Here is a 16,649-nt window from a genome sequence, read left to right on the forward strand (position 1 = left end):
TGTGTAATTTGTGTGCAGGTTTCTATGAGTGGTCAGAAATTTCTACAGTTTTCGATACGTTGGTGCTTGCATCCATGCATGTGGTTGGTGACATTCTGTCTACATAAAAGTATTATTTATACTGTCCAAAAAATGACCAGATTTCGTAGGTAGGAATTCCTGTTTCCCCTTTGAAATTACCCCGCTATTACCAGGTTTTTCGATACGTTGGTGCTTGCATCCATGCACAGTAAGCTACTATCCCTCTACTGATCTTTTGTTTGGATTTGTTTGTTGTTTTACTTCTATTGAATCGGGTGGGGTTCCCTACCTCCACAGTGGTCAGGGAGGTACTTACCGTGTCTTCTATCCCCTTATATCTGTTTTCCAACATGCTTTCTGTCTTTGTCTTGGTATGGGGTTACCTGGTTTTGTCCCGATCCTGGCCGGAGTCCTTGGCTGGGAGGGAAACAGTCAAATGCATAGTTATTGTTTTGGGAGATGATATTTTTTTCCTTGTAAATCATCTCTCTGTTATGTATTATTATATTTGTTATTTTTAATGTATAATGAAATGTAGGCATTTGAGTGTATTCCTCTTTGTTGGATCTTGTGCTTGTGTCTGGGTGAGACTTATAGGTGATATCAGACTAAGTACATTGGTCGTATGCTCTTGGAATCTACATCTGATCCCTATTTGTTCCCAGTTCCCCTTTGTCTTACTCTCTCTTGGCTGCTTTAATTGTAATTCTAGAACTTTTTACTATCCCATTTTCTTCCTTTTTACTGGCGCTGATATAACCTAAATGTGTTGCAAGCGCCGTAAAACCCTTAAAAAACATTTAAAAAAACAACTTTTATTGATATCTTACTTACTTTTTTTGTTTCTTTTAATATTTTTATGTGCATTACCAACAAGTATAATATAAAACGAGTGTCAACTTCGCCGATTAGCTACCTAAAGTTTCTTTGCGAGTTTTGTCCCCGAGTTGGCAAGGGGACAAAACTAAATCGCGAAATGGTTTTTGTTCACAACTGAATGGAAGGAACATCAAAAAGAAAAAAAAAATCAAAAAAACAAAAAAACAAAACGATGGCCATTAATTTTTTTCGGCAATTAATTGTAAAAATTGTCAAAACAAGCGTCAAAACAAGCCTGAACGCTTGTTTTCATGACAGGTTTAGTATAATTGATACGGGTTGAAATGATATTTATGATATAATAAGTTCTGTCTTCAATTAATTGTCGTGAGAAATCCAAGTGGCATCATAACAACTTCGTGGTTTGAAAATAAAATAGAACATTTGACTTGATAAAACTAAGGTATGGAGTTTGAATTTATGTTCCTCAGTTGTGTTTTATTTGTATTTACATGTTTCAATTGGCTTTATAATATCATTGTTTATAATCATTTCAATAATTGACTTAAATAAAGGAATAGGTACATCCTGTTATATCAAAACTACATGATGAGAATAATGATGATGATGATGAAAATAATAATAATAATAATAATAATAATAATAATAATAATAATAATAATAATAATAATAATAATAATAATAATAATAATAATAAATAATAATGATTTTTAAAAAAATTATATTAATAATAATAATGATGATGATGATAATAATAATAATAATAATGATAATAATAATAATAATAATAATAATAATAATAATAATAATAATAATAATAATAATAAATGGCATTTATATAGCGCTTTACTCCGTTGTCACATGCTCTTAGCGCTTTACAGTGATATAAAACAAAACATATTACAGTGAGACAAGTGTGAAGGAAACGTGATACGAATTCAATTTAACAACAACAAAATATGAAAATAATATTGCAACATTATGACGTAAAAAGATAAAACTTTAAGCGAGATTTGAACGTTGTCAACGAATCCGAGCATCTCACGTGTGATGGGAGAGAGTTCCAAAAATGGGGGGCCGAAAATTGAAAAGACTGTTCACCTATTTTACGCAATGGCTTAGGTTTGACAAGGATTGATTGGTCATTGCTTGACCTCAAGTTTCTATTGGGGACATATATGTTTAGAAGGTCTTTAATATAGGAGGGACTGTTCGTGCTCAGGGATTTGTAGACAACAGTACAAATCTTATAGGCAACTCTTTTTTCCACAGGAAGCCAATGTAACTCACGGAGAAGAAGATAATAATAATAATAATAATAATAATAATAATAATAATAATAATAATAATAATAATAATAATAATAATAATAATAATAATAATAATAATAATAATAATCATCATCATCATAATAATAATAATAATAATAATAATAATAATAATAATAATAATAATAATAATAATAATACACATTTATATAGCGCTCATTCTCGTGTAAAACACAAGCTCTGGGCACTTTACAATATAAATATCAATTTTAAGTGAAAAAAATAAAAAAATAAAATAATAATAACAATAACAATTCATAGCCAGATCAAGGATTCATATAGAGTCAAGAAAAACAAATACAGTAAAAATGTGTCTTGAGATTCTTTTTAAAAGTAGGTAAAGACTTGCACTCCCTCAGACCACGTGGTAGTTCATTCCAAATCTTGGGGCCGAAACAAGCAAACGATCTATCACCAAATTTTGTTCTTGATCTTTTTTCCGAAATTTTCGTTTGGTCATTACATGATCTTAAAGTGTAATTTTCAAATTTACACATGACCACGTGATCTGTGAGATATGCCGGTGCTATACCAGCCAAACACTTATAAACAAGACACGCTGCTTTGTAATATGTGCGCTTTTCAATGGGCAACCAGTGGAGAGAGGCCAACAAAGGGGTTGCATGATCAAATTTTTTTTTGCCAAAAACTAATCTTGCTGCACTGTTTTGCAGTAGTTGCAATTGTTTAATAGAAGCCTGAGGCAAGTTGACAAGCAGCGAGTTACAATAGTCTAGTTTCGAAAAAATGAGGGAAACAACCAATGTTTTACATGTTCCAATTGCAATATACTGACGGATTGAACTGATTTTCTTCAATTGAAAGTATAAAGATTTACAGAGAGCAGAAATGTGAGCTGACATTTTCATTTCTGAATCAAAATAGACACCCAAATTTTTCACAGTCTTTGAAACCTTGATCTTTTCACCCCCAATCAACACCTCAAGACCATCATTCACCTTCAACTGCCCTCTATTTCCCACAATCATCACTTCTGTTTTTGACTCATTCATTTTCAACTTGTTTGCATCCATCCACTCCTTCACATCCGTCACACATTCTTCCACACGTTTCACAATATTTTCGAGATTTTTAGTTTTATCAGTAGCATAAAGTTGCGTATCATCTGCATAGAGATGATAGCGCAGCCCATGACCAGTGATGACATTAGATAATGGAGAAGTATACAAAACAAAAAGAATTGGACCCAAAACAGAGCCTTGAGGAACACCAAAAGACAATAATAGGAGGAGGAGGTAGAGGAAGAAGAAGAAGAAAAAAAAAACGTGAGCTCTTCTGTGCGCAATATCCATTAAACTCAAAGCGCTTCACAAGGGGTCCCTAGCCAATAGCAACACTTAACATGTAAAACGAGACAATTTTTTCTTGTACATAGACAACGCTGTTAACGGCCAGGTTCTCATTTTACACCTGGATACGATGAGAAAATGTGAGTGTGAGTAAAGAGTATTTTCCAAGGACTCAACTATGCGCCGACGATGCTTGAGCCCAGACCTTCCGATCCGAAAGCGAGTGGCATGCTACAAGACCACAGAACCGCACAAAGAAGAAGGAAGAAGAAGAAGAAAAATGTTTCTCATTTGTGCTTTTAGTTGTGTTTGTGTGGTTAATTTGGATTTGCCTTTGATGAACGCAAGATCAGGGTGAGCAATTTTAAAGTATCATTGCTAACATGTTGTAATCCTTTGAACACTGTAGTGGACATTGACAATGACAGATGTTTTTATTATTACTTCATCTGGAATTCTCTCTCTCTCTCTCTCTCTCTCTCTCTCTCTCTCTCTCTCTCTCCCCCTCTCTCTCTCTCTCCTCTTCCTCCGTCTCAATATTTATATATCTGTCTATCCAACACACTCTCTCTCCTCCCCCTCTTTCTGAATTTTCCTCTTTTTCAATGTTCATCCTACTCTCTCTCTCTCTCTCTCTCTCTCTCTCTCTCCCTCTCTCTCTCTCTCTCTGTTTCAATGTTTATATATCTGTGAATCCTACTCTCTCAGTCTCCGTGGTCAAAAAAGGGAGGGGGTCTGCTTGATGGTTCTCTTTGTGTACAATCAAATTCGTTATTGACTTTTCATCCTGGTCATAAGACATAACGATAAAGGCTGATATTTGCTTTTTATTTTTCTATTGGAAATGATAACTACATCATGACCTCAGTTAACCCGTGCATGTTTATGGGTGTTTCAAAACCAGCTGGTGTTGTTATTTGTCATTGTTATTAGGACCGGCATTATTTTTCCCAGCAGTTGGGTTCAAAGAGACTTCACTCTTTAAGTTGTTCTATACTCTTCAAATAGAAAAAAAAAAACCTCGCAGTTGTCAATCATAGCATGATATCATTGGTGGAAGCGAGTTGTATGCAACAAAACTTGAAGAAAAAATAAAGGAATTCAAGAAATGACTAACTCAATAAAACATCCATTTGTCTACTTAACTCATTAAAAAATAATAAGCTGATTATTCAAAATTATTACTTCTTATTTGTCTTCTAATTGTAAAGTTCACACGACCGTTGGTTCATGGTTATCTGTCGGTAACAGGGAAAGAAAAACGAATAGAAAACAGCGTTTTAAAAATTATCAAGTCAAAACTGGAACGATTGAAATGTTTATAAGACTAGTTTCGACAAATTATACGATAAATTACTTAATTTTCAAAGTCGTATGCACTGTGTACTGATCAAGTAACCCGAGACTCGTACTATGAGACTATAATAATTCATCCCACTCAATTGGATTCAGTAGTCTGATGTCACGCCGCCCTGCAACGGCGGCCATCTTGGTTCTAAACAAAGAAAATCATTACTGTTTATTCTTCATGCTGGCTAGAACTTTTCATATGTCTTGTGATCAGAATGTGTAAAAGTCAAAACATGATCAGATTAATAATGATTATTTTCCTCTGGATACGCATTTATGCTCGTCAGAGAAATATTTCATAAAGGCGTCCGCCATTATTCCGATAGTTTAGAGCCAGTTACTAAGTTACCATGCGTCATTACGAGGGAAGTGACGTTATGACCGTTGAAGCGTATTACTCTTCATCCCAATACTCACTTCAATAACCCAGGTGACGGTGATTATGGCCCTCTTACCCAAGCACTCATTCAGCCCCTATCAACACGACATGAAATGACACACAATGACCACTAACAAAATAATCGCTCAAATAAAAACATTTATCTCACTTGTATTAGACACATCATCTATTCCGTATATTTAACCAAATAAAAAATAATAATAATCTTGTCAATTCGTCAGTCAGATATAATAATATAACCTCAAATTACAATACATCCATAAGATGCAGGATCGGTGCAGATTGAGGAAGACTAGGAGAGTTAGTATGTTTTTTTCTTATGAATGGGAAAGTTATCAACTTGAAAAGAGGAATTTAACAGTAAGATTCTATCCCTCATGAATGGGGAAAGTAGCAATTTATACGATGAAACGATTGATGGAATATAACAACTAAAGATCCATATGGTTGATCAGGTGAGTAAATAAACTAATAATCAACACGATCAGATGAGTTAAACTCAGCATCAACTTGATCAGATTAATTAATAAACCAAAGACTACATGAGCAGATGAGTAAATTCATGAACTAGAGATGAACATGGGAGACGACACGATATTACATATCAAAGTCAGAAAAACAATCGGAATAAAAAATGCGAACTCACAACATACCTAGAGGAAAGAAGTATAAAATAGCATCCTTTTGATTCCCTATCAGTATCAGAATTTGATAACAATAGGGAACAAGAGTGTGATGTCAAAAATTTGGTTCCAATCTCATTGGAAGTGTAAAACCACTCTTCCGGAGGACTGGATCCATTGTGTAATTGGTCTTCTGATCTCAGAGTGACGGCATCTAATTTTCTAGTCTAAAAAAATATTATGCTTGTCGTCGTCCATCCTCGCTCATTTACGCCCGGTAGTCCGTAGAATCAGCCCACATACATCCCGCTACTAAATTAGTTATGTCATTTTATGATTTGATATGTAACCTATTCATTATTAGTCCTTTCAAGGACTGTTTATAAACACACTTCCATAGATTTTGGAACCGGAAAAGTAGAGGGTGTGACGTCACGACTTTTCATCCCTATTACAATTAAATTTTCATCGTTTTTTGTTGTTTTTTTTTTAATGGAGAAAACGGAAGGAGACGTGTGCGTACCTCGTCCGAAGTTAAGAGAGAATGAAGATTGACAACAGTGGAAGATGATGATGTTTCATAACAACCAGTGACAAACTCTTTGCGAGATTTTGGCGAGGTAAGGGTAATTTTACCAGGAGGTATTCCTTTTTTTACGAACCCGGCAATATCCGACATAACGTTGTCGGGTTTCATCGGGTTTCGTAAAATAGAAACACCCTCCTCCTCCTCCTCCTCCCATAGTCCCGGTTCACTCCCCACTGGTGTACACTTCCCTGAGTACCTGGTTCACTCCCCACTTTTGCCTACTTCCCATAACTTTGTCGGGTTTCGTAAAATAGAAACACCCCTTACATTCTCTCACCGACCTCATGTGTAAAATAAGTACCTGGTCAGTAACAGCTTTGTCTCTGTCGAATAAGAAATATAATAGCGCCTCACCGACAGCATGTCTCGTCCTCCGTGTTAAGTGTTGCTGTCAGCTTGGAACCCCTTGTCTTTTGAGCACATTATCCAATTAAAGGCTGTACTCTGGAAAAACTCGTATTTAAAAAAAAAGTCGTCCTTCAATAATTGATTAATTTAAATGATCCTCACATTGACAAAAACTCTCAACCCTGGGACACTCGCGAAGTCAAACAAAGTGATAGTTTGCTCTTGGAATCTACATCTGATCCCTATGTGAACCAGTCCCATTTGTCTCAGATTTAAGTGTAAATCTAGACTTGTTTTTTAATATCCTAGCTTCCTTCCTTTTTTTCTTGCATTGAAATGACCTAAAAGTGTCGCAAGCGTCGTAAACAAATTTCCTTTGTATGGGATGAATTAAGTATTATCTTATCTTATCTTAAATCCGTTTTTTTTAAAACCCAACAAATCTGCCACTTGAAAAAAAAAAGAAGACAAAAACCAATGGTAATAAAAGTGTGTTGGTCCGCATATCCGGCGGGCGGATGTTGTGAGTATTTTGCCTAAACGCATAACATCAATAGATTATTAAGCGGAACTTGAAATGCTTCGACTACGCCGTGATGGGAAAGGGTGCGCAGCTGTGTTGTCTAGTGGTATGGCACTTTCCTTCGGACCAGAAGGTCCAGCGTTCGAGTCCCGCTCTGAACAGTGCATATTTGAGTCCTTGTTGAAGGCTTTTTACTCACACTTACTTACCGTGCGCGGGTGTAAAACGTGTACCTGGACGTTAACTCACTCAACCCTAGAGATTTTAGCTACTTTTCAAAATTGGAAAAAATGTATTAAAAATGAGCATGTACATAGATAGATAGTTTTATTCAACTGCCATTAACACGTGAAAAAAAACTAAAAACATTAACTTTGATATAATATGTCCTCTCCTCCATAATTTGTCTCAGAAAAACGTAATAAATAAGCATGGGGTAAAAAGAAACCCGAGTAAACTACGGATATAGTCGTTGTTAGGGTTGAATGAGTTAACAGCGTGCCTCTGTCGTTAAAAAAAAATGCAATATCGCCTAACCCACGTCATGTCTCGTTCTACATGTGGTTAGTGGTAGTGTTGACCAAGGACTTGTAAAGCGCGTATAGCACGTTTAGTGGATATTGCGTTATATAAATGACCTAGTTTTTTAAATAGTTTGTTTTTTTTAAAAACAAACGGAATAATGGGCTGAATATTACATTGTTGTGATGGACAATGTTATTTTACGTTTGTTTGAGAATACATACAATAATGGGTTCATAACAATTTGGGTTATCAGATAATATGCAAATAAGTTCACGGTCTGGCGCAATACTCACTCAAAATTCAATTATTTCTCCAGACCAGTGGAACAGTTGTCTCATCGAAACGCTTGATAGACGTGCGCCATTCCAAACAAGGGCCGTTACCAACCGATAATCTGCTCCGTGGTATACGTCGGACGTTAAAGAAGCTAAAACGAAGTGTCGGAGAGCAGAAAGACTGCTGAAAACATCAGGTTTTACCAATTATCTTGAATTAAAAGAGAACACATTTCGCGCCCGGAAGACAACAACAACAACAAAAATGCGAAGACCTCGTATTTTCTTGCAATATTCGAAACTTTCAAATCTTGCAAACAATTATTTGGCATCTGCAATGATCTACTTGGACGAGAAAGATGCACTACATTACCATTTAAAACCAACGAAAGAAACTTGCCAAACAAGTTTGTCAATTTTTTTCAAGACAAAATCCATAACATTCGTTCATAACTAGATCGGCATGGACCATCTTTAGATACAGATACATTCTGTGATACCCCTTCAGACAAGTTTAGCCCAGTTTTATCCAGTTTCATAAAAGAGTTGATCACAAAAGCCCCCCATTAAATCCTGTGACCTTGATCCCTTACTAGCACAGCTTTTGACCAGCTACATCGATACATTATTACTATCCATTACATCAATCACAAAGACATCCATACTGGCTAACGAAGTTCCATCGTGTTTTAAAAGTACCCTCGTCAAACCACTTCTGAAAAAAAAAAACATCACTGGACCACAATGTATTAAACAATTATCGTCTTGTATCAAATTAAATTTTTTTTTTGTCAAAACTTTTGGAGAAGGTCGTGCTGACACTATTATTATCTCATCTTTAGAACACCAGTTTGGAACAACCTTTCCAGTCAGTCTACAAACAGCAACACAGTACTGAAACGGCGCTTCTTAACATTTTTAACGACTTGTTATATAACGCCGATGCTAACAATATCAATATATTATGCCTTTTAGATCTTTCAGCCGCTTTTTACACCATTGACCATGACATTTTGTTAAGAAGACGAGAAAATACGCAAAAGCCGTAAAAGAAATCACCCTTAAATGGTTTACATCATATTTACAGGATCGATGGCAGACTGTCCTGGTAAATGATGTTCACTCAGAGCAAGTTTTACAAAACTTTGGAGTGCCACAAGGCTCTGTTCTTAGCCCTGTCCTTTGTACGGCATATATGCAGCCCCTTTCTAGTGTGATATCCAGATTCAATCTGAGTTATCATTTTTATGCAGATGATACTCAAATGTATGATTCAGTACCCCTTAGTAATTTGCAATTCTTAATACAATTAATTTTGAGCTGTTTTAATGAGATTAAATCTTTGATGTACCAAAATAAGTTAACATTAAATTATATAAAAATGAGATATTAATGTGTGGAAGGCCGAGTATCCTTAAACAGGCAAATAAATCACCTATTACTCTCGGAGACAGTACAATAGAATTTCCAAAATAAAGCAAAAAAAAAACAAAAAAACAAAAAAAAAAACGTGTCGTTATCATTGATAACGATCTTTCCATGACAAGCCAACTGAATAACATCATACAATCTATGTACATAGAAATGAATAAATAATAACCAAAATCGTCATTTAATACCAAAGTATATAGCAGGAATTTTAATTAATTCCCTTGTTTTATCCAAATTGTACTATTGTAACCCCCTCTGGGCGAATTTAGCTAAAGACAAAATGAAGAAATTTCAGGTTGCTCAAAATAACGCAACCAGATTCTTTGTACGCAATAAATAACCAAAAATACCCATCAACAACTCTCCTCCGTGTGTTACATTAGCTTCCTGTGGAGAAAAGATAAGATTTGTACTGCTGTCTACAAATCGTTGAGCACTAACAGAACCTCCTGTATTAAAAGTCTTCTAATCATCTATGTCACCAATAGAAACTTGAGGTCAAGCAATGGCCAATCATCTCTTGTCAAACCTAAGACCTTGCGTAAAATAGGTGAGCAATCTTTTCGGCCTCCCATTTTTGGAACTCTCTCCCATCACACATGAGATGCTCGGATTGGTTGACAACTTTCAAACATGGCTTACAGTTTTATCTTTTTACGTCATAAGTTGTCATACTTTTATCTTATTTTGTTGTTGTTAAATTGAATTCTCCTTGTTCTTGAGTTGTTATATAGCGCAATATCCATTAAACGTGCTCAAAGCGCTTTACAGGGGATCCCTACCCAACAGCAACACGTAATATGTAGGACGAGACATGACGCCTGTTAGGCGATATTACAATTTTTTTCTGACAGAGACAACGCTGTTAACGGCCAGGTATTCGTTTTACACCCGAGTATGGTGAGAGAATGAGAGTAAAGAGCCGTTTCCAAGGACTCAATATGCGCGGAGCAAGGCTCAAACTCAGGACCTTCCGATCCGAAAGCGAGTGTCATACCACAACACCACATAGCCGCACGTATCACTTTTCCATCAACACTTGTCTTACCGTAATATTTTTTGTTTTATATCACTGTAAATTGTATAGAGCTGAGAGCCGGGGTAAAGCTCTTTATAAATGCCAATTATTATTATTATTATTATTATTATTATTATTATTATTATTATTATTATTATTATTATTATTATTATTATTATTATTATTATCATTATTATATTATTATTATTATTATTATTATTATTTAACAGCTAGAATTGAGGGGGAAAAGATCCATCAATGTAGAACAAAAAACAAAGATATTAATGTATGCAACTTGGTATAATAATGACAATAACGGTGACACTGTATAGTTACGCATCCTCATTTCAACTTTGATAATGATCCTGACTTATAAAAAACTAAGTCTAGTTGATTTATGTTTTTTGAACAGCGATTTATTACTCTGGTAAAGCTAGACCGTGTTATTAGCCTGTCATGAAAAATCAACCACAATGGGAGCGATCTATATTATTCAGGTTTTTGTCCAATCGAGTCATTAATCACATGATGTGTTGCTGTTCAACAATTGGATATTTCTTGATAAATGTAAATACGCTGCTTTGTTTATGAAAGTTGTAAACATACCCATAAAGCTGAGCAGCTATTGTCGTCATCAAAACATGACCCCGATAATTAAGTGCAAATGACCCGAACTATGCTCCGGTTTTTCAATAACTGTCATACAGATCCAATCAACATTTTTATTTGGAACTGTGTATTCGGGTCCTACTAATTGCCCCCCAGAGCCGTCCGGAGGCCTAGAAAAGCGTCCGGAGGTCATCTGAAGCATTCTCAAGCCATCTGGAGACCCTCAGAGCTGTACGAAGCTTTCCAGAAGTCGTCCGAAAGGGAGGCCTTCCGAAAGCTACTCGTGCTGACATTTCTTTCAATCGGTAAAACTAATTGCCGTCTGGAACAATTTAATTAGTTTAGCACTTCGTTACGATAGTCATTGAAATGAGAGTTTCGGGTGATCTCAAACTAAGTACACAGATGGTCCGCTATTGAAATCTACATCTGTTCCCTTTTTGAACCATTTCCCTTTGCCTTCAGTTTTTCTCTCTTGTGCTAATCTAATTAATAAAACTATAATTTTTTGACTGGCATCCCATTTTCTTCATTTCTACTAGCCCTAAAATGACTTAAAAGGAAGCAACGGTGGCAGAAGTCCGTGGAAAGTTTCGACTTTACACACTCTAGCCGCCACGCTTGGCGACTGATAAAGATATTGGATCCGGACCGGAATTTCGCGAAGGCTGCACCAGAATGTGAGGCAGACACAATTGCCAGGAACATAAAGAACCACAGCAAACGGGTCCCTAACTAGGCTTTTGAGCGCGGTGTCCGCAAGGTGTACCGTACGATTTTGGACTCGCTACCTGCGGAGGAGTCGGACTGGACACCCCCGTTCAGTCCCCGAGAAGTGGGTACAGCCATTAACGGCAAGGCAGCAGGGATAGACGGCGTATATCCTGTATGGCCACGCATCTGGGCCTCAGGGCACGGGCCTGGCTGGCAGAGGCAATGTCTGACGTACTTGCAAAAGGAAAGCTCCCACAAGTGCTGAAGCACGCTAAGATAGTTGCCATCCTGAAGCCAGGGAAACCGGCAAAGGAGACTGACAGTTACAGACCCATATCACTTCTGATATGCTTGTACAAACTGTTGGAACGAGTTCTATTAAACCGATGGGGACCGGTCAACAACGCTGCCCTGTCACCTGAGCAGGCGGGCTTCAGGGAAGGGAGGTGCACCACAGAACAGGTCATTGTCTTTTCATAGTATATCGAGGCAGGGTTCGAAAGGAAACAGCAAACTGGTGCTGTATTTATAGACCTATCGGTGGCATACGATACGGTCTGGTGAAAATATTATTGCTCAAGCTTGCAAAGATCATAAGGTGCAAAAAGACCTTGAAGCTGTTCTCTTCAATCTTAGGGGAAAGCAATTTCACGTCGCGCTGGGAGACGCTAGGAGTAAATTTAGGAAATTGAAGAATGGGGTCCCTCAGGGATCTGTTCTGGTGCCAATGTTGCTTAATGTATACATTAGGGACATGCCAAACAGTTCCTCCATGAGACTGGCATACGCAGACGTGGGCACTCGTTACTCAAAGTAAAGTGTGGACCCGTCTCGAGAGCGTACTCGGCATCGACGTCACCAGAGTCAAAGTCTACTTCGACAAGTGGTACCTGAAGATGAACACTTCATTTCACCTATGCAGTGGTGGCACACCCGCAAACTGAACGTCCTCGTCGGGGACTAGCTTCTCCCATGAGCCTCATCCAAAATATGTACATGGGAGTGACGCTGGACCGCATCCTTACCTATCGGGTGCTTATCGAGGGAGTTGCCCGGAAGATAGAGAAACGCAACAGTCTTCTGAGGAAGCTGGCGAGATCAACTTGGGGTGCTAATCAAGTGCTCCTGAGGACGTCCGCCTTGGCACTATGCTACTCCGCCGCGGAGTATTGCGCTCCAGTGCGGGGTAGAGGCAGGAACGTTGAGAAGGTATATGTTAAACTTCGCAAGTCGATGCACATGGTGTCAGGAACGCTGGCAACAACGCCTAGAGAATGGGGCCCGATAATGGCAGCAATCTAGCCCCCGATGTTCGGCGGGAGATGATGACAAAGAACTGGCTTAATAACATCAAAGGGAGAGGGAATGGGGATACTCAAGCGAATGATGGACGGTGCCCCCGTTTAGCGGAAATATGTCCCGACAACCATAGTACGTAGATTCTCTGACTTCGGACAGAGACGAATTCAATCCCTCGAGAGGGCGGGGACATAGACTCCTCGAAACTGGAGGAGAAGTTGACAGGTTTCTCCACCAGCAAGAGGAGGCACTGGATGGCAGCGGCTTCGGTCGACTTTCCACTTATCCAATATGTACCCATTGTGGTAACGTGTCCGAAAGCGCAGGGCATCTGGTTAATTGAACGGTGTGCTGTGACGAAGCTTCCGGATGGGTTTGCGACGGTACACGAGTGCGGTAAAGAATTTGCTGATTGGGTTGATCGTCATAACATAGTAGTGTGAGCACCATTAAAAGCTGCTGCTGCCGAATCGCAGATCAGGGTATTGACCCAGTTGCGTCACGACCTAACAAACACCACCGCCACCGACCCCCAAAGTCTGACTCGTGGAAAACTGAGTAAAACCGAAACATATGTCCTCTCTATTTTACATCTCCGAAAAAAAACATTGTTTAATCATTGAACAAATAAAACCAATAACAAGAGCCTACTTTCAGGTTAATCATAAAATATACGTAAAAGTTCAATTGATGTAATAAAATGGGCACAGTAATCACAAAGCGTGACATGTGAAATAATCTACAGACAGACAGTTAAATAGATAGAAAGATGGATCGATAGAGAGATAGAAAGATATATATATATATATATATATATATATATATATATATATATATATATATATATATATATAATGTAAATTTTCACTCACATTTTTTGCCGAGACGACTCGTTTCTGTGTTTTTCCTTTAGTTCACACTTCATCAGTCGGCATAATCCATTCTGTCCTGTCCGTAGAAAACTCCAAACTAAAGTTGTTTCTCTGTGTAGTGGTGATTAGTTTTAGTGAACTAAAGGAAAAACACAGAACGAGTCGTCTCGGCAAAAAATGTGAGTGGAAATTTACATTATATATTAGCTCTAACCACCATTATCGAGCACTTTCGTACCTACAAGTACCCACCAACACTCATACATATATATATATATATATATATATATATATATATATATATATATATATATATAGGGAAGAGAGAGAGAGAAGAGAGAGAGAGAGAGAGAGAGAGAGAGGAGAGAGTGATATATATACGAGTATATATATATATATATATATATATATATATATATATGTGTGTGTGTGTGTGTGTGTGTGTGTATGTATAAAGAAATGAATGAAAATAATGTAGGTAAATCGATTCCGGACATCATGGCATGTGAAATAATCTACAGGAGGGGAGGGGGAGATAGGGGTAGAGGGGACAAGAGAAATAGAGAAAGAGAGAGATCGTGAAATATTTTAAATCACAAAACTTATAACCCCAACAATGTTACTTAACCGATACAGAAAGATGATAAACTTTTGCCTCAAAGGTCATACTTATCATTCTCTGAGAGAGAGAGAGAGAGAGAGAGAGAGAGAGAGAGAGAGAGAGAGAGGTGCATAGAAGAGGGGGAGAGGGGAGATATAGAAAAGAATAATGCATGTTAATCGGGTACGGTACACCCTGTCATGTGGAATAATCTACAAAGGGGAGGGGCGGGGGGGTGAAAATGTAGAGGAGGGAGAAATAAAGAAAAGTACAATAATGCGTACTTATAGTAATAATCGAAAACTATACAGCATAACATGTGGAATAATATACAAGAGAAGGAGAGAAAGTAAGAGAGAGAGAGAGAGAGAGAGAGAGAGAGAGAGAGAGAGAGAGAGAGAGACACACAGAGAGAGAAAGGGGTATAGAGAGAGATAGATAGAGAGAGAGAGAAAGAGAGAGAGAGAGAGAGAGAGAGAGAGAGAGAGAGAGGGGGGGAAGAAGAGAAGTTTCAAATTTTATTTAATCTTAGGCTTTCGCCAATAATTCATACAATTTGATGACAATATACATACACGTGAGAAAAAATGGTAAATGGTACCAAAAAATAAAATGATACCATTAATAACCTCAATAAATATCAAGGTAATAATAATAATAATAATAATAATAATAATAATAATAATAATAATAATAATAATAATAATAATAATAATAATAATAATAATAATAATAATAATGTTAACAGAAGCACAACAGCAATAATGTCTATACCTATTCCTTGGGAATAAAGAAGATGGGAATTATATCATGGTAATTCTGTTTCAGATAATAACGTTATTGACATTTAGTAACAAAATGCTTTGGTCTGGGTGACATTATCCTAATTTACTCGGGGAAATTCCAACATAAATAGCCCATCCTCTGTCTATCTTATTTAACACATTTCTATCGCTAATTAAAGTTCTAGAGAGAGAGGGGGAGAGAGATAGAGAAGAAGAAGAAGAAGAAGAAGAAGAAGAAGAAGAAGAAGATGTGACCAATGACCTCGAGCATATGGAAAGGTAATATAGATAGTTTGCGCCTGGCTAAGAAACTCACAACATTGCCATCCGGAAGTATAACGGACCAACACACAAAACCAAAAACAATAACAAAGACCTGTGTGACGTCAACTTTGTTCTAACTATAGCGTCAGGTGGGTTTAGCAGATCATACGTACAAACATGACTTATCACGAATCTATCACATGATCATTCTCATTGTACGTAAAAATAGTGACGCTATGTGATTTTCTTGATGTGTCACGGAAATGTTTACATTGTGACATCCAATAAATAGTCGCACAGCGGCACTATTTTTAAGTAGAATGAGAATTATTATGTAATAGAAACGTGCTAATTAAGATCTTGTTGTTGTTATTGAGCGTTTTATACAGCGCGATATCCACTAGATGTGCTAAAAGCGCATTACAAGGAATTCCCAAGCTAACAGCAACACGTATTAATCGTGATGAAGAGAAGCTAAAAATATAACACGTCATTTCAAAGCGGTATTTGCCTGTGTCGGGATGGGCCTGACCGTGGAATTCGTACACTCATGGCCTGACAAACTACGTAAAAAGACAAGTCTTTGGCCACAAAAGAAAACAAATCGTGAGTTGTATGGAACAGTTCAACCAATGGGATTACTTTGTTTCCTTGACCACTACAAAAGACAACCGATAGAACCGTTAAAATTAAAGGACCACAAACTTAAAAATGAGGCCAAAATATGAGGGTCTTCGTGGGTCTTAGAGTCAGGCTATAATAATATTATGTTAACCATGGCTACGGCCTGATGCTTTACCTTTACCGATGTTCCATGTCGGACACGACGTTGGAGATCATGGTTCGCCAGCTCTCATTGATTTATGGGGCTTCCTACGTACGCTGCGACATTTCCAAGCCAGCTTGTCCTACTTCGTCCTCGAC

At 37.4% G+C, this 16,649-nt stretch overlaps 1 protein-coding gene across 1 annotated transcript in view; it reads left to right on the forward strand.

Annotated features, from left to right (window-relative positions):
- LOC144967212 (Na(+)/citrate cotransporter-like) overlaps nt 1-16,649 on the forward strand; it is a 45,542-nt gene that overhangs the window by 81 nt on the left and 28,812 nt on the right. The window contains exon 2 of the mRNA XM_078904156.1: nt 6,371-6,492. The gene's annotated coding sequence lies outside the window, so the exon portion shown is untranslated. The remainder of the gene's footprint in view (nt 1-6,370; nt 6,493-16,649) is intronic.

Source organism: Berghia stephanieae, chromosome 3, assembly GCF_034508935.2.
Source record: "Berghia stephanieae isolate SIO BIC M18660-M18661 chromosome 3, UCSD_Bste_1.3, whole genome shotgun sequence".
Lineage (NCBI taxonomy): Eukaryota > Metazoa > Mollusca > Gastropoda > Nudibranchia > Aeolidiidae > Berghia > Berghia stephanieae.